Consider the following 23,337-nt stretch of genomic DNA (forward strand, 5'->3'; position numbering starts at 1 on the left):
GACTGCAGCACGTTCAGAGCAACGAGGCACAGGACAAGCAGCCCACAGCCCCTGTCATCACAGAAGACACACAAAACTTGTCATTGAGGTGCTGCACGGCAAAAACTGGTGGGGTTCGTGCCCTGAAGAAACTCCAGGTAGTTTTAACCACACGCAACTATTCAGAGCCATCATTCACATTTCCTGGAGACTGATGAAGAACTGAGTGGGGAAACACCTAAGGAAAGTTCTTGATTTATTAGTAATCCAGAACTATACTACTGCTGCTCCAGGCACTTCACTTAGCAGCCTTATAATTACAACTCTGCCGGAAAAATCAGGACAGCCACCCAGCCAGAGCACAAAATACAGGCCAAGGGAAATTAATACGATCTTCAGTCCTTCTTGAATCACAAACTGGAGAGTTCAGAGACAACTCCAGAATAAATCACCACTTTCTTGTCCTCAGAGGTGTTAAAGCTTGTAACTAAATGTTGACATTTGGGAAAATAGAGGGAGGGAAGTAAAGGATACAGGCCAACCAGGAGCATCATGACTTCACACATGACCCCCACAGAGGTGAGCACATCAGCACATGGACAAAGGCAGGCAGCAAACAAAATCCACAGCTCCCTCATTTCAACAAGACTTTAATAAAATGGGAGTGTATAAACATACTGCTAAATCCCATTCTCCCTCACAAACTAAAGGAAGTTGTGTCTTTGATGTCAATGGAAGCCCAGCCCTCACACACTGTGGCACAGCAGCCTGAGGCAATGACAGCAGGTGCCCTGCTGAGCCGAGCCCACACAGCCACCAACACACACAGCTCCAATGGGATCTTCTAGCAGGTGTTACTGGAATCCTGGGCATCTCTCTAGCAAAGTGCAGTGATATTTAACTTCCTTATGGGCTCTGGAGGCTGCCAAACATCTGTTGGGATTAGCTGGTTCATGTTTGAGAAGCACACACAAACGCTAGCATGAGGAAGGGGCTGGCCTATTTATGGATGTGAATGCTGGACCAAAACCCAAACCCACAGGCTGTATTTGCACATACGGCTCTATCTCCCCTGACACATTTCACTGTTTTAGGATGGAGACATGAGGTGTCCCCTATAGCTTACAGCCTACTTCTGGTCGCTGATAACTTCAGTGAGTCATACTGCTCCCCTCCTCCACTTTACCCCATCCAAATGCACAACTGACTTTTGCTAACAGGCTGGGCCAGTGCAGTTCTACCAGGAGCCCCCAGACAGGGGTTGCCCTTTGCAGGGGAAAACCACCTGCCCCCAAGCTCCATCCCACGCTCTGGAGTGCTGCACATCACACTCTCAGCCCACAGACCTCCAGCAGGCTCCCAAACACCCTGCTGCAGCTGATCAGCCACCCAAATTCCTTGTGGCAAGGGACTTCACAAGTTTCATGTTTCTCTTGGATGTCCCTCCCTCACACAGAGGCCTCCTGTGACTAAGGGCTGAGGAATGAAACAGCACAGCTCAAAAACTGCAGTGACAAACAGGCAATGAGGGAGATTAACTTCCCAGGAAGGGCAGGAAAAGCCCAAGCAGGTTCCAGACTGAACCACGCACGTTTGTTAAAGGCACGTAAGTGGCAATGGCTTGCAGTGGCAGAGCCACAGCAGCTGTACATTCCCATGGCCCAGAATTGCTTTGCACCAAGTTTCAAGTCCTACATCTACAGCTTTGCTCTGTCAGAAGCTACTGCTTCCCTTTCCTCCACACATTTCAATACTTATCAGGTCTTTATCTTAGAGACATTCTGCTAACAAACACTTTTTACATCCTTTTGATCTTTGCTCATAATCAGTCGGTATGTTCACAAGTCGGCTCCTCTCTCACCATTCCTCATCTCCCAGGGCAGGACCTCCTCAGACCCAGATGTCTCTTCATGGGTGCAGCTTGTGCTCTGTGCTTGGGCTCACAGGAATTTGATGCACTCTGTTTACCAGACTCACAACTCTCCTTCAGGCAGCAAAACAAGTGCCAGGCCAAGACGCTACTGGTCAAAGTTAGAGATATAGACAACACAAGAAAATGTTGGCTATGGGATATGGAAGCAAAAACAAAGGACGAAAGGAGCCCAGGAGCATGCCAACACCATACCCAGAATCACTCATGACTTTTATTAGATGGATAGATCTTGTCTTTCTGGAGATCATCTGGAATCACTTTCACTCTATATCAGGTAGAATTTGCACAACTAAAACACACAAAATATATTCCCATTCTAGCAGGTGCCTCTACCGAAGGAGTTGAAACTAAATGAGATGAGCCAGTGACTTTCTGATAACACAGCTACCTTTACACATCCAGCTCCACCCATGAAAGTGGGCACACCCTTAACGAGGCATGAATCAAATCACCTGAGACACAAGAAATTCATCAAGAGTTGTCACAAAAACCCATCATGTTGCTCGTGCCTCACTGCATTTCAAGGGATGGGGAACAGCCAACACAGGCGGACAGCTGCCATGAAGCCAAAAAAGCTGGAGCAGATCACTTTCACTCAGACTTCTGGCACTTGACAGCATAACCCAAGACCTAGCACACCACCTCAGGTGTGCAAATGAATATGGATTGGATGCATGGGCCACAGCATTCAGGGAAGAGGGTGATGTGGATATGGGAGCCCAGAGAGTGGCCTGACCCCAGACTGGGTGGGGACAAGCAGCCCAGATGATCCTTGTAACACACTGGAGCAATCCTCTCTATCCTATCTCAGGGCAGATCACAGAAAAGCAATACTCAGTGCAAAGGTGAGGTGATACCAAGCCACCTGCCCTGCATCCTCAGAGACATTTGATACCCAGCTGTAAGGAACAGCGCCCACAACACACTGCCTATAGGCTGTGTGTGCAATGAGGGCATGGAGTAACTACCTTCATCCAGCATGACTTATAAATGAACACACCCTGCAGGGATCCTTGTGTGTAGTAAAGCAACGAGCTCTGCTCTTGTAGCTCCTTCTCCCAGGCTACGATGCAGTCCTTAAAAATTTCTCAGCTAACTTCCCCAGCCTCCACACACCCCAAGTTCACAGTTCTCCCACGCAACAGAGCAAAACACACCGTGCCAAGCCGTGGAAGGAGGCACGAAGGCACTCTGCAAGCTGCCATCCTTTCACCCAGACACTTCGAGGACCTGGGTGGGTGGAGTGCCTTGGAAAGACATTCTCATCTATATTGTTGTAAATTCACCTGCTGCTCTGGCCACATTCCCAAACCTCGGATGTAGCAGGAGACACTCAAAGAGATGCTACATGCCTGCAGTCATTCCTGCAGCAATGCAGTGGTCCAAGGCATCATTCCTAACCTCCAAAATACGCTTCTGCCCCATAGTCCTTTACTTAATGCCACTGTTAAAAGTCTGAAAATATCTGCACCACTCACAACAGAATCTCCTACTCTGTATAAGGCTGACTCTTCACTTCAATGAGGCTCTGGTCACTGCATGCTACAGCAGGAAAGAAGCCTGACATCTCCCCAGTAACTTTAACCCTTCTGCACTTCATTTGTTCCCCATCTGTCTGCCTTGGGAACAGGTTAGGATTTGGGTACAGGACAGTGCTAAAACACTCGCTTATCTTCAGGCACACAAGTAACTGCATAGTTCAGCTGGATTACTCATACACTTGAATTTCAAACTTACTATGCAGAAGGTTCACCAAGACCTCCTTAAATGGCAAAGATGCAATGCTGTGTTTTCCAAGCTCAGCTCTGCATCCCAAGGAACTCGAAAAAAAGCGGATTCTCTGAAAAAGCACCAAAGTGAAACTGTGCTAAGGAAGGCATAATTCTCATTCTCCAAAAAAAAAAAGAAATAGCCTGCAGGATCAGAAGTGATGAATAAGCTTTAAAAGAAGCTTCAACTACCTTGAAAAATGTCAGTTACACTGTACATGGGAAAACAAGTCGCTGAAGAAGCGTCAAGCAGATGATATGAAGTCCTCGTTAGTTCTATTTCTTGAAATATGTTTTTATACATAAATACCACCTGGATCTTAACCATCTTTGTAGAGCGTTTCTGGACCTCCTCACCGCCACATTTCAGTTCCAACACCATTAAGCTGCTCTAGCCTCCAAATGCCAGAGGCAAAGGCCAGCTTCCACACTAAGCTCGGTATTTTAATACTCACACAAGATAAGTATAAGCTTTGCCCTCCACTCAAGGATAATGATGATAACGTGTAAGAGGCAGGTACAGCAGGAAATACGGAAGATAAGCATAAATGCAAGGAAACAGTTTAAAGTAAACTCCAGAGTTGAGCAGAAAGGATGTCAACTTCAGTCTGTAATTACAAACAATTCTTCCCAACCATTTCTTTGCTTTATTAGCAGTTCTGACTGCACACTTAAGAGAACAACCCTAGTCTAACTCCTTTTTACTCCATTATTTCAGTGTCAAGGATGATATGAGACTGCTAGTTTCGTGCCTCTCCAAGCCTCAGTGTCCCATCAGTAAAATGGCAAGAATAATTTTCCTTCACATTAGGAAGGCACTACAAAAATAGTTCCTCCAACTTCCAGAATGCTCCAATGAAAGAGCAAAGAGCACTCCAGAAAAGCAATAAAGAAAATTAATTATTCTGCATTCTGTCTCAAGTTTGAACAGTACATGGTAAATAAGGCTTGAGGCCACACACTGCACAAAGAGAAAAGCAACTGAAGAGCTGCTCATTAAGTATCACTTCCACTCTGGACACAAAGAGTAGGTGCTCTGGCAATTAAGTGGCCATATCATAATACCTGTTGGCAGTGGAGGCTGAAATTAAGGTTTCAACAACCTTCATTCTGGCATTTCATTGCTTCGGAGCACTTGGACTTTGCAACTTTAACGCCATTCTATTAACAAAGTTCACAGGATGCAATTAACTACAGGTTTGCCACATGGCTGCCACAATCACTATCCATTTTTTCTGGGGATATCCAGATTACAGGCTTGTCTTGGCCACACTAATATTTTGAGGTATCTCTCGAGATTTGCCCAAACCCATGATAAGTAAATCAAGCCTCCATCTCAAACAATGAGGTGTGTTAAATCCAAGCCAGCCGATGTCCTTCAGCAAAGTTTGAACAGGAACTCCACTGACACCCAGGCTAGTGAGGCAGTGATAATGCAGCAGCTGGAGCTACAACCACTTATCAGCTGCTAATTCAATCACTCTCCCAACCCAGCCGCTGCTGCCTGCACTGTCTGGGAGACTCCTTGCTTTCATTCATGCCTCACTAAGTGGAGTAATTCAAATCTGTTAAGGTGAGGTAATGAACTGCTGAAACAGAGAGCTCCTTAGGGTACGTGCACCACGTTGAAAATGCACATGCACATTACTGACACCGAAAACATCTCAGCTGGGGTACAGCCACCACAGCCATGCCGCAGGAGCACCTGCAAGTCACCTGTAACAACACCCCAGCATTCTCCATCCAAAGACCAAACCTCGGCAACCTGAATTCCATGCAGCAGCCACACCGCTGTAAAAGCCCTACATGAGATACTTAAACATAACAGAGACAAATTTAAGGTAAGGTTTGAAGCTGGACCATTTCTACCCCAGGACACAGTGCAACCCTACCCACCCCATGGGGCTCCACAGATCCTTTTTCAAGACCTGTGGGACAACCTGTCTACTCACTCTCCTCTATCCCACCTGTCTGGGCTGGTCTCACAATTGAGCAGCTGGGTCCTGGCTCCTCGCAGTATTCCAGCCCCACAGCCCTGACACAGGCTCTCCATGTGAGAAAAGATCAGGAGCAGAGGGAGAACAGAAGATGACTGCAGCTCCCCACAATGAGATCAACTGGCCAAAACAAATAAAAAAATAAAGAAAGGAGATGGTAGTTACAAATTGGTGCATAAACAAGACCTGACTGTGCAATTCAGAGCTAACAGGGCAGTTTACTAAATGTTAATTAAATCCTTAGTGCCTGTTACTCCAGTCATGGAGATCAACTTATTTTTAAATTAAATAAGCAGTAAATGCTTAGATGAACTTCTATTAAATTTCACCCAGTGAGTGAAGTATGTGGGGCTTTTAATAGACATTAAACAAGATAGTTATGGCAAGTTAGCTGATATTTTATTACCTGAAGATAATGGCCATATTAAATCTCAACTAACTATTCCACTGGCAGCACAGTCATCTAAGATTTGGTGTATGTTTTCCTGCCTTGAAGCATCACTGAGCAGGGGGAGTAAGGCAGCTGAGAACTGAATGACATCTACTTAGAGGGTGCTCATATGCATAAACTCTCTTAAACACAAGACAGGATCCCTCCCAGCCAGATTTGCAAACCCCAAAAAGGGTTGATGAGCTATTACCCAGCAACAAAACTGGAATAAGCCTCATGCATTTCTCCCTGCCCCCAAACCAGCCTAAGTAATTTATGGGTTTGTTGAGGAATCACAGTATTCCAAGGTTCCCTTATGCCATCAAGGGCAACAGAAAACATCCTAACAGCCTGCAACACTCAAAAGCTTATAACTTTGTCTAAGAAAAGGTTATCAGCAGCCCACAACTCCACCGATGTTTGTTTTCCTTTCCTGAGCATATTGTGATAGTTTGGAAGTTCTTCTGACTCACACGTGTGTGTCACTGTCACCCACAGATCCCAACAACAGATACTGACAGATAGAGACTTGCTGACAGTGACTTAAAAATGATCATTTCCATGCCAGCTCTTGCAGTTGCTCAGAACCTGATTGAAACCAGCTCTTGGAGATCAAAACAGAATCTCCACTGAGTTGTCTCTACCGATAACCTTAATTACAACGATTGAGTGTGGGTAACGGGTTTTAGTTTTTTTTCATGTTTGGACTGGAAAACATCACCAGTCCTACATGGCCTGCCATGCCCAGGAGCAGGATGAATGAAAAGAACCAACCCTGCTAAACTCTCCTTCTTAGGCAGGCATAAGCTCTCAAAAGTTTTAATGTTTTGTGGGGTTTTTTCCTGGTCTGTGGTTTTCAGTTTGATTTGTCGTTTTCTTTTCTCTGTTTGTTTCTATCTTGCAAAACAAAGAGCTTTCTAAATCAGAAAGAGGAAAACACTGAGTTCTTCAAACATTACTGATGCTCTACTCCAGCACCCAATGCATACATGGACACAAAACACAAGATCTTCTCTCCAATCCCTCCTCTGGAACCCTTGTTTGTAAAGTTATTTCAAGTATTTTCCTATGTATAACCCACGCTCTTTAAAGGCACTTGTGCACCTGTGCATCAGGTAACCCACATCCTTTTATAAGTTATGGTTTCCATCTCCTTTGCTCCTTCTTCCTCTGTTCTGGCTGCAATTGCAGTAATCTCTCTAGTTTTTCACAGAATTGCACTGCTACAAGAGTGAGAGCAAAGGGAGATGAGGAAGCTACTGGGGTGAAAAGACTGGCTGTGGAGGACCTTGTCTTGCAGACAGGAGCATCACTGTCAAATTCTCATGTGGACACAGCAAACACAAATGATGAATCACAGACTTCTGCTGGGTCACACAGACTTCATCTTACTTCCCTGAAAGCTTCTCCCCATCAAAAACAAAGTAGCTAAAGAGCACACATATACCTAAAGAATATATAAAATATCCCAATTTGGAATATTGGCCGCTCTTGGCCAGTGTATTATCCTGATGCCATCTTAAGACCTCTCCATGCATTCCCAGGGACTTAGCTCCACCTTATCAGGGCTACCACAGAGCACACCAGAGCCTGGACAATCACATAAATGTGAAACCCAGCATCTGAGCCAGATGCAGAGTGTGCAAGTGTTTCTCAAAGCCATGTCAGGGAGAGAAGAACTCAGTAGGAGAAAGGCAGAGCTACGCGGGTCAGGTTTTCAGAAGCTTGAGAAGCAACAAAATGAGGAACCACTGAGGATGTATTGTTCACACAACCATGATGGGCAGAGCAATAGAGAAACCACTGCAGACACCCTGAGGGTAATTTGTTTCCACAGACACACGGAAACTGTGCTCTTGAAATAATTTGTCATCCACCCAAGCTACTGCTTTTCTCTATCTGTGTCTATCTAGCGTCAGCCAGAGATGCTTCATGGAAACCTACATGAAACTGTTTCTTCTTTCCAATCAGATGTTTATGATAAAACGGGTGCCACCCCAGGCTGGTACAACTCTGAATGTACCTGACACTCATACAACCATCCCATCTTCTTTTCAGACTTGGCTAAACTCTTGCTCTCAGCAACATTCTGCATTATAAATGCCACCATTACTTACATTGAAAAGCACCTAACTTTCTTCGCTTTGAATCCACTATGTTCACCTTTGTTTTCATTTATACAAAGGAACAGACATCCCTTTTCCACAATACTCACTGCTCCTCTGACACCTTTCTAACATTATGATGGGCAGGGGGAGATAGACCAAGCCAGTAGGCAGAGAAGTTTTCAACAATAAATCTTTATCTGCGGACACGCATATTCCCCAAGGGAAATCCCGGAGTATTATTTAGCCTTATGTGGGTCAGTCCTCCTTCAGCAAGGGTGGGTATAATTGGAAAGTCACCCACATCCCTAAACTGTGCTGCACAAAGGACAGCAACCAACATTTTTCAGCAAGAAAACAGCCACATTACTAACACAGAGATGAAATGCTGCATCCTCTTCTCCAGCTCTGCATGGTCCCATATTTTCCCAATATTCCATTTCTCCAATTACTTGGTGAACCAGCACCTGCTGTATCACCCAGCTCCCAGGCACTCCCCACTCTCAGATCTTGCCCCAGAAATCATTCCGGAAATGTATAAGCACAAACTCTACAGGTAAATAAGTTCACAGAAGCAAAGAAATCCTGAAATGTGTCCAAGAACACTTGTGACTTCTATGTGAGACCTTCCTTTTTTGCATGGGTCAAAACCCCTTTGTGCAGAGGGACCAAGGTGCTCCAGATGTGCAGGGAGACATCAGCAACTTTGATGGCTCCTGCAAGCTCCTTAGACTTTTGTGTACCAACTGCCTAGCAAACAGAAAGAAACTGACAAAAAACTAACACGAGAACAACACAACTGGGCTAAGAAGTCAATTCCTACAGGTGTAGGAAAAAAGAAACAAACAAAAAATAATCAAAACAAAGCAGGAGAATCCAAGTCTCGTTTGTTTCACCGGCAGGGCCAAGCTGCACCTCGAGATACAGGCAGCGGAGCAATTAGGCAGGAGTTGCTTCATCAACGCCTCCTCGGGAGCACTGCCGGCTTCCCAGCACAGCCCCGGGGCGCGGGGAGTGCTCCTGAGCAATGGCAGGGATAAGGCTTGCCTGTTCAAAAGAGGAGAGCAAGAAAGGGGGAGGGATAAAAAACCAAAAAAAAACTACTTTAAAAAAAAAAAAAAAAAAAGCCGTGGGTGACGTCAGGGTGTGGGAAACTTTTCGGTCCTTACCTGGTGGGGAAGGCAGAGCCACCCCCGGCATATAAAAAACTGCGGGAGCTTTACACAACTTATTATTTACCAGGAGCGGCGGCCGGGGGTCGGCGGGGCGGGGCCGGGCAGCCCCCGCCCGGGCCAGGTGCACCTGCGGCACCGGCCCGCCCGCTCGGGGGCCCGGCCCGGCCTGGCCCGGCCCGCCCGGCGACACCGGCCGGGAGCCGAGCAACGGAGCCGCCCGAGCACCGGGGGAGCTCCCCCTGCCCCGGGCCCGGCGCTGCCCCCGCCCCGCGGCCGAGCCCTCACCGCACCGGGCCGGCCCCTCCGGCGGCCGCGGCGCCCCGGGCGGAGGGAGGAGCCAGGGCGGCCCCCCCGGGCGGCCGGCAGCGCTCCCCGCCCCGGCCGGGGGCTCCAGCTGTGGCACAGCTGCCTCGGCGGGCGGACGGGGGTGGGGGGAGGAAGGGGGCAAGTTATTATCTGCAACAATACCTCGGGGGAGGAGGCAGCGGAGGCGAGCGCGGCGGCGGCGGCGGGAGGAGGCGGCGGGGGGCGGGCCGGGGGCGGCACCGGGACCGCCCCGCACCGCCCGGCCCCGGCCCCGCCGCCGGCCCCTTCCTTCCGCCCGGCGGCCCCTTCCGCGCCCCGCGCCGCTGCCCCGCCGCGGCCCCCGGCCGGCCCCTCCCGCCCTCCCGGCTCGGGTGCCCCCGGCCGCTCCCGCCGCGGCCCCCGGGCGGCCCCTCCCGCGCTCCGCCCCGCACATCCCTCCCTCCTTCCCTCCCTCCGTCCCTCCGGTCCCTCAGCCTCTCCGCATCCCCCCGGCCGCGCCGCTCCCGCATCCCTCCGGCCGCGCCCCTCCCGGCCCTTACCTCCCCGGGGGCGCAGGGAGGGGCGGCCGGCGGCCCCGAGCTCGGCGGGACGGCCCCGAAACAAAAAGCGAAAGCGGCGGCCGCTGCCTCCCGCTCTGCCGGGCTGCCGCGCTCTGCCCGCGGCTGACGTCAAGGGCCCAAATTCCTGCCTTTCCCTGCAGGCAGATTTGTCCATGTAAGGGCTGGGGCCGGGGCCGGGACGGCCGCACGGCGGGAGGGGGCTGCGCTCAGCCGCGGCTGGGGGGGGCGGGCGGCAGCGGCTCCGGTACCTGGGCGGGAGGGAACGGGGCTGGAGGCGGCCCCGACCCTGTGAGCATCACCTTCCTGCTCTGCATCCCGGACCCAGGGCAGCCTTAGGCCCAGAAATGCACCCTGTGCCTTGCAGGATCAAACTTTTCACAGGGAGCTTTTGTCCAGGGCTACTTTTGATTCTCTGGGTGCTTCTCCAACCAGCTTTTAATCTGTTGCTCCCCAGCTGGGGAAAAGAGCAAGGCGAGAGGAGGTGAAAGGTGGAGGGAGTTCCAAAAGAGGTGCTTGTTCACAAATTCAAAACAAGACTTGTCGCAAATACTAAGGAGAGGGGGAAGGGAAACTATTTTCTGATTGCTTTCTGTTTGAATGTTTTGTGGCTATTTCTAACGACTGCAGTTAAAATAAATTGGGATTTTGAGTGTGATTGTTTTTATAATTGAATGTTACCCTTTAAGTAGCTGTTCGGTATCTGCATCTGCCCTGAAGAGAGCTGCAAGACAGAAGGGTTACATTATGTTCAGGCTGCGGAGGGGAGCATTTCCAAGCCTTTTTCATTTGGAAAGAGATTTCTGGGTGAGTTTGTAGGCACTTCAAATGTATTTCATTTTTAAAATAAAGGGCTCTGGTGTGTGCTTTCAGAAGATGTTTACATCTTATCCCATTACCAGCTTTAATGTCCACAGTCAGTGCTTGACAGCCCCAGGAGGGCAAGATTGCTCACTTGGACACAAAAAAAAGGACAGTAAGTGCCTAAAAGACTTAAGCTGCAGCAGAGAATTGTGATTCAGCCTCGCTCCACCTTCCCTGCCTGCCAAAACCACTGTACTTCCCAATCAGAGACCCCAAGAGATTTCACCCCAGCCTGGCAGAGCCCTCAGAAGGGAAAGCATGGCATTTCCGACATTTAGCCCGCAGTGTGAACCTCTCGTCTAGGGTTGATTTGGTGTCCTGTGCTGGCCCTGTGTACCAGGGGTGATAAATTTCCCCCAGGAACAGAGAGGCCTGCCAGGGCCAGATCATCTCCTTAGAAGCACTCAGCTAAAGCTGCATGAGCAGTGACAGCTGCAGGTGTTTTCTAGGCATTAGGACTATGACTAGAAATACCCCATCCTTGTCCTAGCCGCCTACCTGGTGTTTAAACCCCGCTGAGATCCTAAACCAAAGCTGAACGGTGCATGAGTCACCAAGGCCCCATGCCGTAGGTGTTACCTAGAGAGCCAGCAGTGCTCTGTGAACACTGTGTCATTCCTGCTCTTGTGAAAGACACGGGCACGGCTGATTCCCAGATGGAAGAGACTCTAGCACCAGCTCAAGTGAGCAGCCAAAGCCTTTGCCTAAGGCCCTGCACACCCAGGTTCAGTCCTCTCCTGCAGAACCTACAGTTCACCTGTCTCCTTCCAGCTGAGTGCTGGGCTGTGAGGTCACGCTCCTGCATTGCAGGACAACTCACAATGGGATTTTCTCCCACCAGGAGCAGGTGGTCATCCCCAGGGGTTTCTTGGCACCCATGTCTGTCAACCTCACCATGGTGGAGCTCTCGATGACAGATATACACAAGAACTGTTGCCTGTTCTAGTTCTTTTTTTCTTCAAGTTTTCTTGCAGAGCTGAAACAGCCCTTGTGTTGTGTCAACTGGTACCTAGGAGAAGTATATGAATGTTAAAAAAGCCCCTTTGGCCTGAGATGAGAGACAAGTGTTCTCCATTTAGTATTTCAGACAAAACCAGTGGTCAAATATTTTCCTGGTCCCATAGCCAACAATTATTGCTTCTTTATCCATGAAGCTTATGAAATTTTCCAGTACTATTAACAGAAGATAGAATATTGTGCCCATCCATAGCAGCCTCCTTAAAATGATCCCAAAAGTTTTAAGCTTTGAGCCTCCAGAGTTTGAGATAGTAACTACTACTATCTCCATTTTGCTGGTAGATGAACTGTGACTAATCCTCTGCAGCACAGCAGCAGAAGTTTGATTTGCAGTCCATTACGCTTGTAACGTGCTGCCCAGAATGGTCACCGCCTTGTCAAACACAGCATGAATTTTCTGGGGTTTTTTTTTCTGTTTCCTATCATGACCAATATCATACACTTTGGAAATGAAAGTAGAAAATTCAAGGTGTTGAGCCTGGCTGTGAAAATCTGCTCTTTGCTTGGAAAGAATCAAAAATACTGGCAAGCATACAATCATTCCTTTGGTAATATCTACTGCACCCTGCACCAGAGCAGCAAAATGAATTAAACAGCAAAAGACTGAAATGCCTGACATTGCATAGGCCAGTCAGGAGGCAGGAATACAGGAGTCAGCCTGGGCCAGTATTAATTCAAGGAAATTAAGTTTTTTAGTGTTTAAGGTGCATGACTAGAAGATTGGAAACTTGGCTTCTGCTCCTACTTTCCCTGTATTGTGACTTTAGACCAGTCAGTTCACCTTCCCGTGTCTGGAGGAGCCCTTACAAACCCACAGCACAAGGTTTAGGATGGGGAATGACATGCCATGACCTCCTGTCAGACCCCATTCTGTGCAAAGTTTCCAGAAGCCAGCAAGTGAAACCTTGCTTTTCAGAGTTTGGATCTCTCCTTTTCCATGAGATTTCATATGCAAAAAATCATAAAACAAAAAACTCAGGATGGAAAGAGCCCTTAGGAAGCCAGAGGAATTCCATCTCTCAGGCCATAAAGCAGGAGCAGCACTGCCTAAATTAAATTAAATTAAACTAAACTAAACTAAACTAAACTAAACTAAACTAAACTAAACTGTACCTGACAGGGATTCACCTACCTTGCTCATAAGAATATCTAGAGGACCAATTCCAGAGCTTCACAGTTGGACATGTTTGCTTTATCTCTAACCCGAGTCACTTTTGCTGCAAGTCAGCTCTTAATCAGATGAAGTTGTGGGGAACTGACATACTCCCTCACTAGCAACAATTCCAGAACAACAGGAAAGTCGCTCACCTGGTGAACTAATTCTTCTGTGGGTAAAAGCCAAAGAGGCTGGAAAACACACTAAGCATTTGTTTTTGGGAGAGCTGCCACCTAATTTACAGACAAAGATCAGATACAATTAGTGTTAGATCAGCTGGAGACTCCTCTGCCCCAAGCCAGAAGGATGCCAGTTTCCACCAAGACATGCAGTGTCACACTTGACCCTTCAGTCCCCCAAAGGGTATTCTTGGAAACACAGGCAAAACCTGAGCTCACAGCAATAGCATTCCTGTGGCACTGGGGAAGGAATGAGGAAACACCAGCATGGATACTAGGCAGACAGGAGAGAAAGGAATCATCCTGCAAGTCTGAATTAATTTCCAAACAGGGTTCTTGTCTCTGATTGAGGGATACATGTGTGTGCTGCCTGGTAGAAGGAATCTAGAAACAGCAGTGGGGCTGAGCTTTGTCATTCCCCACTCTGCAGTTATGTTTCCACCCAGACAGGAATGCAAGACGTGGTACTGAGCAGGCTTTAGTGAGTCACACATCTCTGACAGCAATTGAGACTGGGCCAAAACCCCAAGGGAATCTTCACTGATGAGAAATACAGTTGCAAACAAATTCCCCAATTTTCTGTGAGTGTATCAGAGATAATGACCATCATCAAACCCTCCATCTCTGCACATATCTTGGAGTTGCAAGTGGTTCACAAGATGCTCAGTTTTACCTGGCCATCAGTCCTGTCCAATTCTATAGACATATGGAATCTGTCTGATTCCATATCATTTCACTGTTTGCCATGGTGAGTTTGGGGTAGGTCAGGAAAGCATAAACCTTCCTGCAAACATTTTAGGCTCTGCTCCGTGCTCTGCTCCATCTACAGTCCAGGCCATAATTGCTGGTGCCTCAGGAATGGTAGTTTTGTAAAACTGCTATATTCCAGTGCTGAGAAGTACAGTTGAGCAATGTGCTTGTGTAGCATACCTCATTTTAAGGACATGCGTAAATCCAATTTGAGCCCAGAGAGATTTCAGCTTAGATTTAAGCGTTCCATTGAGCAGGGTGGATTTAAGGATTGAAGTGTTTTGCTAGACTGTATCTCTGGTTAAGGAGGAAGGAGACTTGCTAGTGCCTAGAAGAAAGAACTGCCTGAAGCATTTTGGCACATCCAAACCATTACTAGCACTACTACTTTTTTCTAATGAATTTTGATGAAATTAACACAAAGAATTGGTAAAGAAGTTGATAATTTCATTAACAATCCTCACTCTGTGGATCTCAGTTTAGTGGGGGAAAAAGGCAAAATTTAGTATCTTAGCAGAATGATGTGTAATAGTTAAAGCAGAATTATAGATTTTGTATTTTATACCACCCAGTATCTTGCACAGTATCTCACTAATAGTAAATGTTTCATGTCCAGATCTGAACACAGAAATTATGAGTGCTTTGCTTTACAGGAAGTGAATCAGTTAAATATTTTATGGAGCCTACACCGAATAAACCAAGTACCCCAGTCTTAAAAGAAATGTTTGTGGCACCAAATATTTTGGGGGACTTTTTGCATGGGCCTGACCTCCCTGTTGAGAATCAAAGTGAAAACATTGAATATACTAAGCAGATGTCTTCTCCTAGTGACAGCAAGATGAGCAAAGACAGCTGGTTAGAAGAACAACAACAACAAAAACACATCATCATTCCTGCTTTGGCTCCAAAAAATCTTGGACTTGTTGTCATGGAAGAAAGTTATATATGTAAGAAGCCAAGAAAGAGACAAATATTATTGAATCTGGTAGCATTTTAGTGAATGTGCTGGAAATAACTTAAGTAGGAAGAAAAACTGGATGCACTCCATTGTTTATTAAAAGAATGCCTCTTCTTATTTCCACAGGGACCTATAGTGTATATAGGCATTAACACATTTGCAAAATACATATTTTAAATATGTTTCTTCATTCGTCAATCTTAAGGGCTCTTCTGCTAAAGTAAACAGAGTTACAGCACATAGAAATATGTACAGCCACAAAAATATTATCACTGCAAGCTAAAAATGCCAACTGTGGATTTTGTCTGTAACTCCTTCAATCAGGAAATATGGGTGCATTATGGAGACACCTAGAGAGATCTTAAATATTAGGAAGGGAGAAGATGAGAATATTAGACTCCCTTGGTGAAACATAGGATAAATAATTCACAATGAAAAAACAAAAAGGAAAAAGAAAATAAAAATTAAAATATGAAGAGCTGTTCTGGATGAAAATCAGTCTGAGCTGCATTGAACAACAGATCCAAGACGAGTTTTTTGGCAAGACTGCAAAATAAGCCAGTGACCCTCTGGTCTCCCTGCTCAGAGGTAGCACATGCTCTCTTGATAGTTTTCATCTGAACAAAACTTGATTACTGTGCTTGACCCCTGGACATTTCCATTTCCCTTTCTGAGCCTTTGGGCAGACTTGAGCAAAGAACAGGATTGATGAGAAGAGTTTAAGAAACCAAAAGCTGTGCAGTTGGTAATGGCAAAGACAAGCACCTTGAGGTGGATGTTTCCAGAGGACTAGGTAGCCCAAATCCCATGGTGCCATCAAGCAGTGCCCTATGCAACAGCAAAGCTCTGGACTTGCTGGCTCAGAAGGAATCCTTCATGGATTCCTTCAACACACCTACCTGTCTCCTACAGAAGTCCTAAATGATTTAATGAAGAAGCAAGAGATTAATTTGGTTTATATTAAAGATACATAGAAAGAAAATTATGTAAAGAGAAGTATTTGCTTTGGAAAACAACTGCCTTGAGAATTGAGAGCTGTGACCAATCTGACATACCAGCTTGTAAACAGAGGATAATGAAGTCAAAAGGAGAGGACATGGCTGCTGGGTCTCCAGTTTCTGGCTGCCAGCTTTGCCCTTTCTCCACCAGGTGATTAGGCAGGACTAGTTTCAAATGCAAATGGTTTTATTTACATAATTTTCTATACAGAAAACCAGGGTTAAGTATGTGGCTCTGCAACAGAACAGATGTGGGACTTGGGGAAAGTTGCAGCTTGAACTGAGCTGGAAAACCTTCCACCATTTGCCAACATCTTGGAGAGTCTGGAATCTTTCCCATCTCTACTGTGACAAAAACAGGACTTCTCAACATTTTGGAGGACTTTCTCCCTTGTAATAAAGGACAAAAAGCATGCAGTGAAAAACAAATCCCAGTGCCAGAAGTGACTGAGAATCAGTTTTGCCTGTTTTAATTCCCCATCTTGCCAGCCTCAGCTCCAAGACCTGACCTACAGACACCCATCCAGCCCAGGAACGACCATGCCACAATGAAGGAGCATTTCGGCCAAGAATTCCATGCTGACTCCAAGAAAACATTTCCTAGAGTATCTAGCTAAAATGGATACACTCCCCCACACACACATGAAAGGAATCATGTCTGACAAATAAACATTTCTTAATGAGAAACATTTGTCCAACATGTTTCTCCCCAGTACTCTGGAGTTTTGTGCCTCAGTGCACCATCAATAAAAGGAGAAAACAGCCCTTCCTAGGCTCTGGGAGATCACACTGGGCTATGAAAGTGATGGACTCCCCATCTCCATTAGTTACCCTCAGAACTCCCTATACCTTACAGCACATAACTATGGACTGACTCAAGAATTTTTATAGACCCATTTCAACCCATGTTTGACCTTGACCAAGAGCATCTCTGCCCACGGGCTGCTCCATTTGCTCTGTCCCACTTTGGGACACAGAGGCAATGCAGGGCACCTCAGTATCCCTGGGTTCAGCCACCTCTGAATGCTCATTTCCTCACACCATCAAAAATTTGGATCACCAAGGCGACAGCCCAGCCATGCTGCCAGTGAGGTGACAGATCCCTGGCACCAGAGCCAGGCTCAAACTGCTCATGAGCTGCTTGTGGCTGGAGAGGAATGTCTGCAGAGAGCTAAACCGAACTGCTCATAGATCTCTTCCAAATTGTCTCTAGTCTAGTGGACAATTTGAGAGTAAATGTGTGCTGGAAGCACCACCTTCCCTTCAAAATAATAACCTGAGAGCACTGAGTTTGTGGCTGTGCTGGAGAAACCTTAGGATCTCACTGGTGCCTTGGCAAATCCTTAAGATGTCAGATCTGTCCTCTCTCTCAAAGTACTTCCAGTATCTGTTTGATGCTACTGACACACCACAGCTCCAGGAATGTGGTAATGTTCCTAGCAAGGGCTGGCTGAGGTTGTGAGCCTGAAGCAATATGCATACAAATACCTGATCTGCTCAGAGCTTTTAGAGATAGTTGAATGGCTCCAAATCATCAGGAAAGATGACATTTTGGTGTCACCTTTGTTTCTTAGTCCCCCACCTAGTGCAGGGGAAAGAAGGAAAAAAAAAACCAGTTTGTATTTGCATTATCCTGTCAACATTTCAGCCACAATGTTCCAGCATTTGTAAAACTTCTGGAGGCCCATCTTACCTGTTCACCCCTCCCTAACATAGACTGAAAAATACAACTTTTTTCCACTATTAAATCAAAAGCTGCCTACACCCATGTGTCAGGTGTTTACCAACCTCTGTTTCCTCCCTTTGGGCAGCTGATCAGGGATAATGACCTATATCCTTGAAGCATTTGTTTTATTTAGCATTATGGAGAAGGAGGGTTTAAGGCAACAAGCAACCTAATTATATAACCTTTCCCACCCTATCTTATTACAGAGAGATCAGCTTGCATCTTCACCTGTGGAAACACAGCAGCTCAACTCTTTGAATGTCCATGACTTCATCTGGGTTCTTTCCTGCTCTCCTTTTGTCCTAAGCAGAATGGTTCCAACTTTGTTCAGATAAGATCTTTCACTCATTCTTTGCATTGGTAGGAACAGCAACCTACTTGGCCTTGCTTTAGCCACATCAGTGTTGCTCCACAGATTCCTAGAAGAGGTGGCCATGCTGCCCAAAGGGTAGGAAGGCCCTGATGGAGAAGCTGAATATCACCAGGCAGCGTTTGAGAGCACTCAGACTCTGTCCCCAGCACCCAGAGCATTGCACTGGTTAACGCTGTTGGTGTTGAGCACCAACTGCAGGCTCTGCACAGGGATCTGGGACTGGTACACACCCTGCATCAAGCCTCACCCCACGATGAGACAGGCAGGCAAACGAGAAAATTGGGCCCTGGCCCCTTCCTGTGATTAGGTCATTATAATGGGTAAATATTTTCCTAGATAGAGAGCGGAGATAAAGGACTCCTGATGTCTGAAATGGAGTTTGAACAAGACTTGGAAGGACTATCCCTACCTTGTAGTTCTTTATAATGTGCTTTTACCAAATAAATGCCTTTTTACCCAAAGTACTCAGGAAATTAAAGGGAACTTGTCCTTAGCTAATGATGAAAATCTTACAAAATAAATTTTTCACTGAACAGCAAGAACAGCATCTAGTCTACAGCCAAACTGTTCACCAGCAAATATATAGAATGGATTTAGTGACAGGTACCAAGGGTTTTTCCCAGAGGATATTACAGCTCTACACCATTTAGCCTAAATATTTACTGAGGAGTACAGAAAAGTGAACGGTAGAGGCAGAGTGCCAGAGATTGGCTTAGAGGAGTCTATTTAATAAGAGCTTGTTTCTGCAGAGAAAAAAAATATTGTGATTGTTTTTTAATGAGAATCAGTGTTCTTGTGCTATACCAAATAGTGATTATTCATTCTCTATCCCTTAACTCTGCATTACTCATGATTTTATGACCTCTGCTCTATCCTCTCCCTTGGAGCTCCAATCTCACCCTGAGTTTTCTCAGGGTTTGGAAACTTTTGTGTGAGATAAATTGGTTTATAAGGTAGTCTTTGAGGAACAAGTCTCACTTAAATCTCACATAATATCCAAGAATGTTCTCCGGTATTTGACCTCTTTGTGGATGAAACAATACTCTTCAGACACAATAACCTTGGTGTTTCAAAGCTGTAACCAGCACCTGTGGAGTTTTCAAACAAATAGGCTCAGTATTCCTTGGTGCTGTCTTCCTCACTGCTCCCACATTTAATTGCTTTGTAATTATACTTGTAAAACCTGCAATAGGATTACACATGGGGAAAAGAAAAATAACTTTAAAAGTCACATTTCAGAATAGGAGGGGATTTATGGGAGCTGCAGGATAAAGAAAAACCCACCTTTCTTTCTTTCTTCATTGTTGTCTTTGGAAGGCAGCCATCAAAGTTTCCTTGTCAGTAATACAAGGATTTGTAAATAGAACAAAGAGCTTCCTCACACCAAGGCACATTATATAACCCAGCGCCGTCACCGTGTGTCTTCACAGGCAGTTCCCTTGAACTTTGCATCTCGCTCCTCATGAGAACAGTTCTCCATGCCAGCTTGAGCAGATGTGGTTTCCTTTAGGAAAGGTTTTCTGTTAGGGTCATTCTGACTTTCCTTTCAGAGTTTTCCAGCCTCATGTGCTCTTTGCTCAAGGGATTACTGTGGTGGACACTAACCCCATGTACTACTGTTAAGTTTCTCCTCACCTGCTGGCTGAGCTGAATGAGTGCTGAAATCTCTGTTCCACAGAAAAATCTGACATTTCATGTTTTCCTGAATCAGACCGGAAAGTTGCAATTTCCTGTGAACCCAGATTCTGAGAAGCATTTCAGAAAGTGCAGAATGGCCTCAGAGCAGCCTTTTGTTTGGGTGTTATCTACAGGTTTTTATGAGACTTAAGCTAGCTTTAAACACGTCATGTTCCAAGTGAACCCAAACACAACCAGGCAGCACCCACTGTTCCCAAAGTCACCCAGGGAGCTGCGGCATCTCCCAATGGTGCTTCACAAGAAAGAAGTGACAAAGAGCTACGTGTGGTTTTCTCTCACCACATGCATTATTCTAGTATTGCCACTGCTTCAATTCCACCAGTGCACTCATAGACTTCAAGCTTCCAAGCATTTTAATTCTTATTTTCCAGGCTCTTTGAAAACAAAGGATTTTATAGAACATCACTGAGGATATAACTCAATAGCTTGTACAGCCCTGGCATGATATTTCCAATGTATTGAGTGCATATTCAATGGTACTATTTTAGAAGTGTTCAGCTTGAAGAAGTTTTAACTAAATCAGAGCACAAGGCCATGCAGACCCTCTTATTTTAGTATCAATAGAGCTAGTTTTTCATCTCTGGTTGGTTAGAAAGTTTTGTAAATGTACAAGGATAAGACATTCTACAGCTGATGTAGATCACCAAATGCAAAAGTTCACACTAGTTAAACTAGGACGGTATCAGCTTGTGTGAAGGCAGCTTTGAAGCTGCAACAGCATAGTGGGAAAAGCAGCCCTGCCCTGTGAACAAGTGAGAAAAAACAAAGAAAACAGTGGAGCAAGAGCTGCTGCTAGCTGGTCTTCATGGAAAGTGAAGCTAAGAAAAAAAAGAAAGATAAAAAGAATGAAAAAAAAGACTTGGAGGAAGAAACAGAAGCATACTTCAAGACCAAAATCTCATCAGACTAAAAAATCAGTGTAACTCCCACATTGCAACACTTCGCAGGTCTAATAGACACAAAGCTGTTCCTTCACCCGAAAGCCAAACATAAAAGTCACGGAAACCCATCATGCCAATTCTGTGGCTGCTTTCCGGAGCAGAATCTCTTTAAATGTCAATGTTCTCTTTGTTCTGTGCACCCTTTTTAATGAGTCTATCATCTGTTTGGTAAAAGATCCAGTGAAATATGTAATAAGGTTATCTCACCATCTCTCTCTATTGTAAAGTCATATCTCCTCTTCCACTCATTAATTATTGTCTTCCATTTCCTGTGTCAGATGTGAATCAGAAAATAGGGACTCAAGGCTTACAAGCTTAGCAACTTACCATATACCAGCTGAGCTGTGGTAACTCCCCATGTGCTCCCTCTTAGCCCGTAATGAACAAAGGCAGTGTGACTTTGCTGTACACAGGCCTGCGGTCGATGCAGTTTGGATTAACCTCCTTTTACTGTCAGCTAAGCTGACACTGATAGTGGCCATGGCCCAGCCAATGTTCAGTCCTCATATTTTAAGACTTTGCCTTTAAATCCGGGAGCAGAGCTCTACCAATATAACTATCTGGAAAGCTACAATGATTTATGTGCTGTCAACATACGCTAAAATAAAAAAGGACAAAAAAGCAGCACAATTACATGATTATCAGCCAATGCCCCTCGGTTTGCAGTTTTTCAAGCATGAACTGCTCAAACTTTGGATCAAGAAGTGAAGCAATCTGTTTCTCAAGTGCAAACAGGGAAAAGTTATATGAGTCTTCCAGCAATTTCAGGCAAATATATCACAGAAGCAGCATGCTTAGCCTTTTTACTGTGCATCTGTCTGATTTCCCTGATATATAGTAAGAGTCAAAACTCTAATCTCTTTTAGCTCTTTTTTATTGTCTCTGCAGCACTAACTTTGAAAAATGGCCTTGTCCCCAAAGAACTGCACACAGTCCATGTAGGGAAGCTGTTAAAATAAATGCTTTACGTAAAAAATATTGCAGACGAACTCGGCTCTGAGGGTTTTAGAGCTACAACATATAGATATAAACCAGAGCAGCTAAGTATGAATGGAGGTCATACTCCAGTAGAGAAGGGAACTCCCCTGTCTGACAGTTGTTGCACACGACCTCTGAAATCAACAATTCCTTCTCTTCTTTCTCTGGGCTGCAGTGTTTTAATAAATGACTATTCTCATGGTAATGTTCTTCTGCCTTCCTCCCCACTGACCTCAATACACACCATGCCGATTCATAAAATTTCTTCTTTCACTGGATTTGAGCGCTTTCTGGAGGCCTTATTTGTGCTGTTCTGCCTGAGAGACATCTGGCTGATTTATAGACACTAAGACACAGACAAGAACAGTGTTGGCTGCCCTACCTGAATATTGTGTTTCCTACACACTGTGTTCCCATCTCTGCCCATGCCATGGTCTGATTTCTGATAGTCTGTGTGTTGTTCAAAGATGAGAGCAAACTTTCTGCCTCAGAAAAGCTTCTGAGATCCTCAGGAATAAAAGTATGTTTTTCCACCTGTATTCCTCACAAAGCAGTGATATCTGTGTCTAGACACTGATTGGAGAAATTCAGGCAAGGGATAATGTGCAAATGAGAACATGATTCAGTGGTGGGAAAAATACAGACAAATACCAGGTGCCTCAAAGGCTGAATCACAAACAAGACAGTGAAAAAATCTAAGAATGCAGGAGATGATGGAGGAGCTTGACTTGGCATTTATCTGTTTATTCCAACAGGATATGCAGATTCCACCCTTCTGACATCACTGCCTCATCTCGCCTCATCGGTGCCTCATGACACAACCCCTCTCCACAGCACTGAGTCAGCACCACTGTGTGATCTCTTCTTGGCCATGCAAGATGGTGAAAAGCTGCCCATAATGGTGAAAGCATAGAGGGACCTCTAAACAGGTCCACAAAGGGATTAAAAAACTCATGGTCATCTTATGAGAACCCCTCCCAGGAAATAACATGTGCTTGGAAAAATTTACTGTACAGTAACACAGCAGTGTTCTATGGGAGTGCTCCCACAGCAGATGGAACAATAATTCATACTGTGTGTTCAAAGAAAGGAGCAAGGAACACTTGCACTTCACTCCTGGAGCTTCAAAAAAGCTGCCAAGCATATATCCCCCTGTAACTAACAGGTACAGGCTGATTCTGCCTGCTGCAGTCTTCTATAGGCCTGGACTGAGAGAATATTTCTTAAAGCATCCCTGGAAGTCTCCAAGGCCAGGTTGCAGCCTTGCACATGAAGAGGGGTTTGAAACTAGATGATCTTTAAGGTCTCTTCCAACCCAAACTGTTCTATGATTCTGTGAAAGCATTACACACATGGAGTGCTAACCCTCCTCCCCCTCTAAAAAAGCTGTTTCCTATTTTGGGAAAAAAAAGCCCAGAACAAAACAATCAAATGGAAAGAATCTGAAA

General features: G+C 45.6%; 1 protein-coding gene and 1 long non-coding RNA gene across 19 annotated transcripts in view; one reads left to right on the top strand and one right to left on the bottom strand.

The window, feature by feature from the left end:
- LPP (LIM domain containing preferred translocation partner in lipoma) overlaps positions 1 to 10,365 on the bottom strand; it is a 315,569-nt gene extending 305,204 nt beyond the window's left edge. For 7 of the 17 annotated variants that reach the window (XR_009278136.1, XM_058844347.1, XM_058844352.1 and 4 more), the window contains exon 1: positions 9,857 to 9,960. The gene's annotated coding sequence lies outside the window, so the exon portion shown is untranslated. Of the gene's footprint in view, positions 1 to 5,648; positions 5,799 to 9,382; positions 9,755 to 9,856; positions 9,961 to 10,233 lie in introns of those variants that run through there. The other 10 variants (XM_058844350.1, XM_058844344.1, XM_058844345.1 and 7 more) reach the window with 4 other exon arrangements.
- On the top strand, positions 10,269 to 23,147 carry LOC131581748 (uncharacterized). Of its 2 annotated transcripts, none has more exons than XR_009278141.1 (3): positions 10,269 to 10,408; positions 10,941 to 11,058; positions 22,645 to 23,147. It is a non-coding gene; the product is annotated as an uncharacterized LOC131581748 (long non-coding RNA). The 2 variants fall into 2 exon arrangements; XR_009278142.1 differs by having other exon boundaries at positions 10,289 to 10,408; positions 10,944 to 11,058.
- The last annotated feature ends 190 nt before the right edge of the window (positions 23,148 to 23,337 follow it).

The sequence above is a fragment of the Poecile atricapillus genome, chromosome 8, assembly GCF_030490865.1.
Source record: "Poecile atricapillus isolate bPoeAtr1 chromosome 8, bPoeAtr1.hap1, whole genome shotgun sequence".
In the NCBI taxonomy this organism is placed as follows: domain Eukaryota; kingdom Metazoa; phylum Chordata; class Aves; order Passeriformes; family Paridae; genus Poecile; species Poecile atricapillus.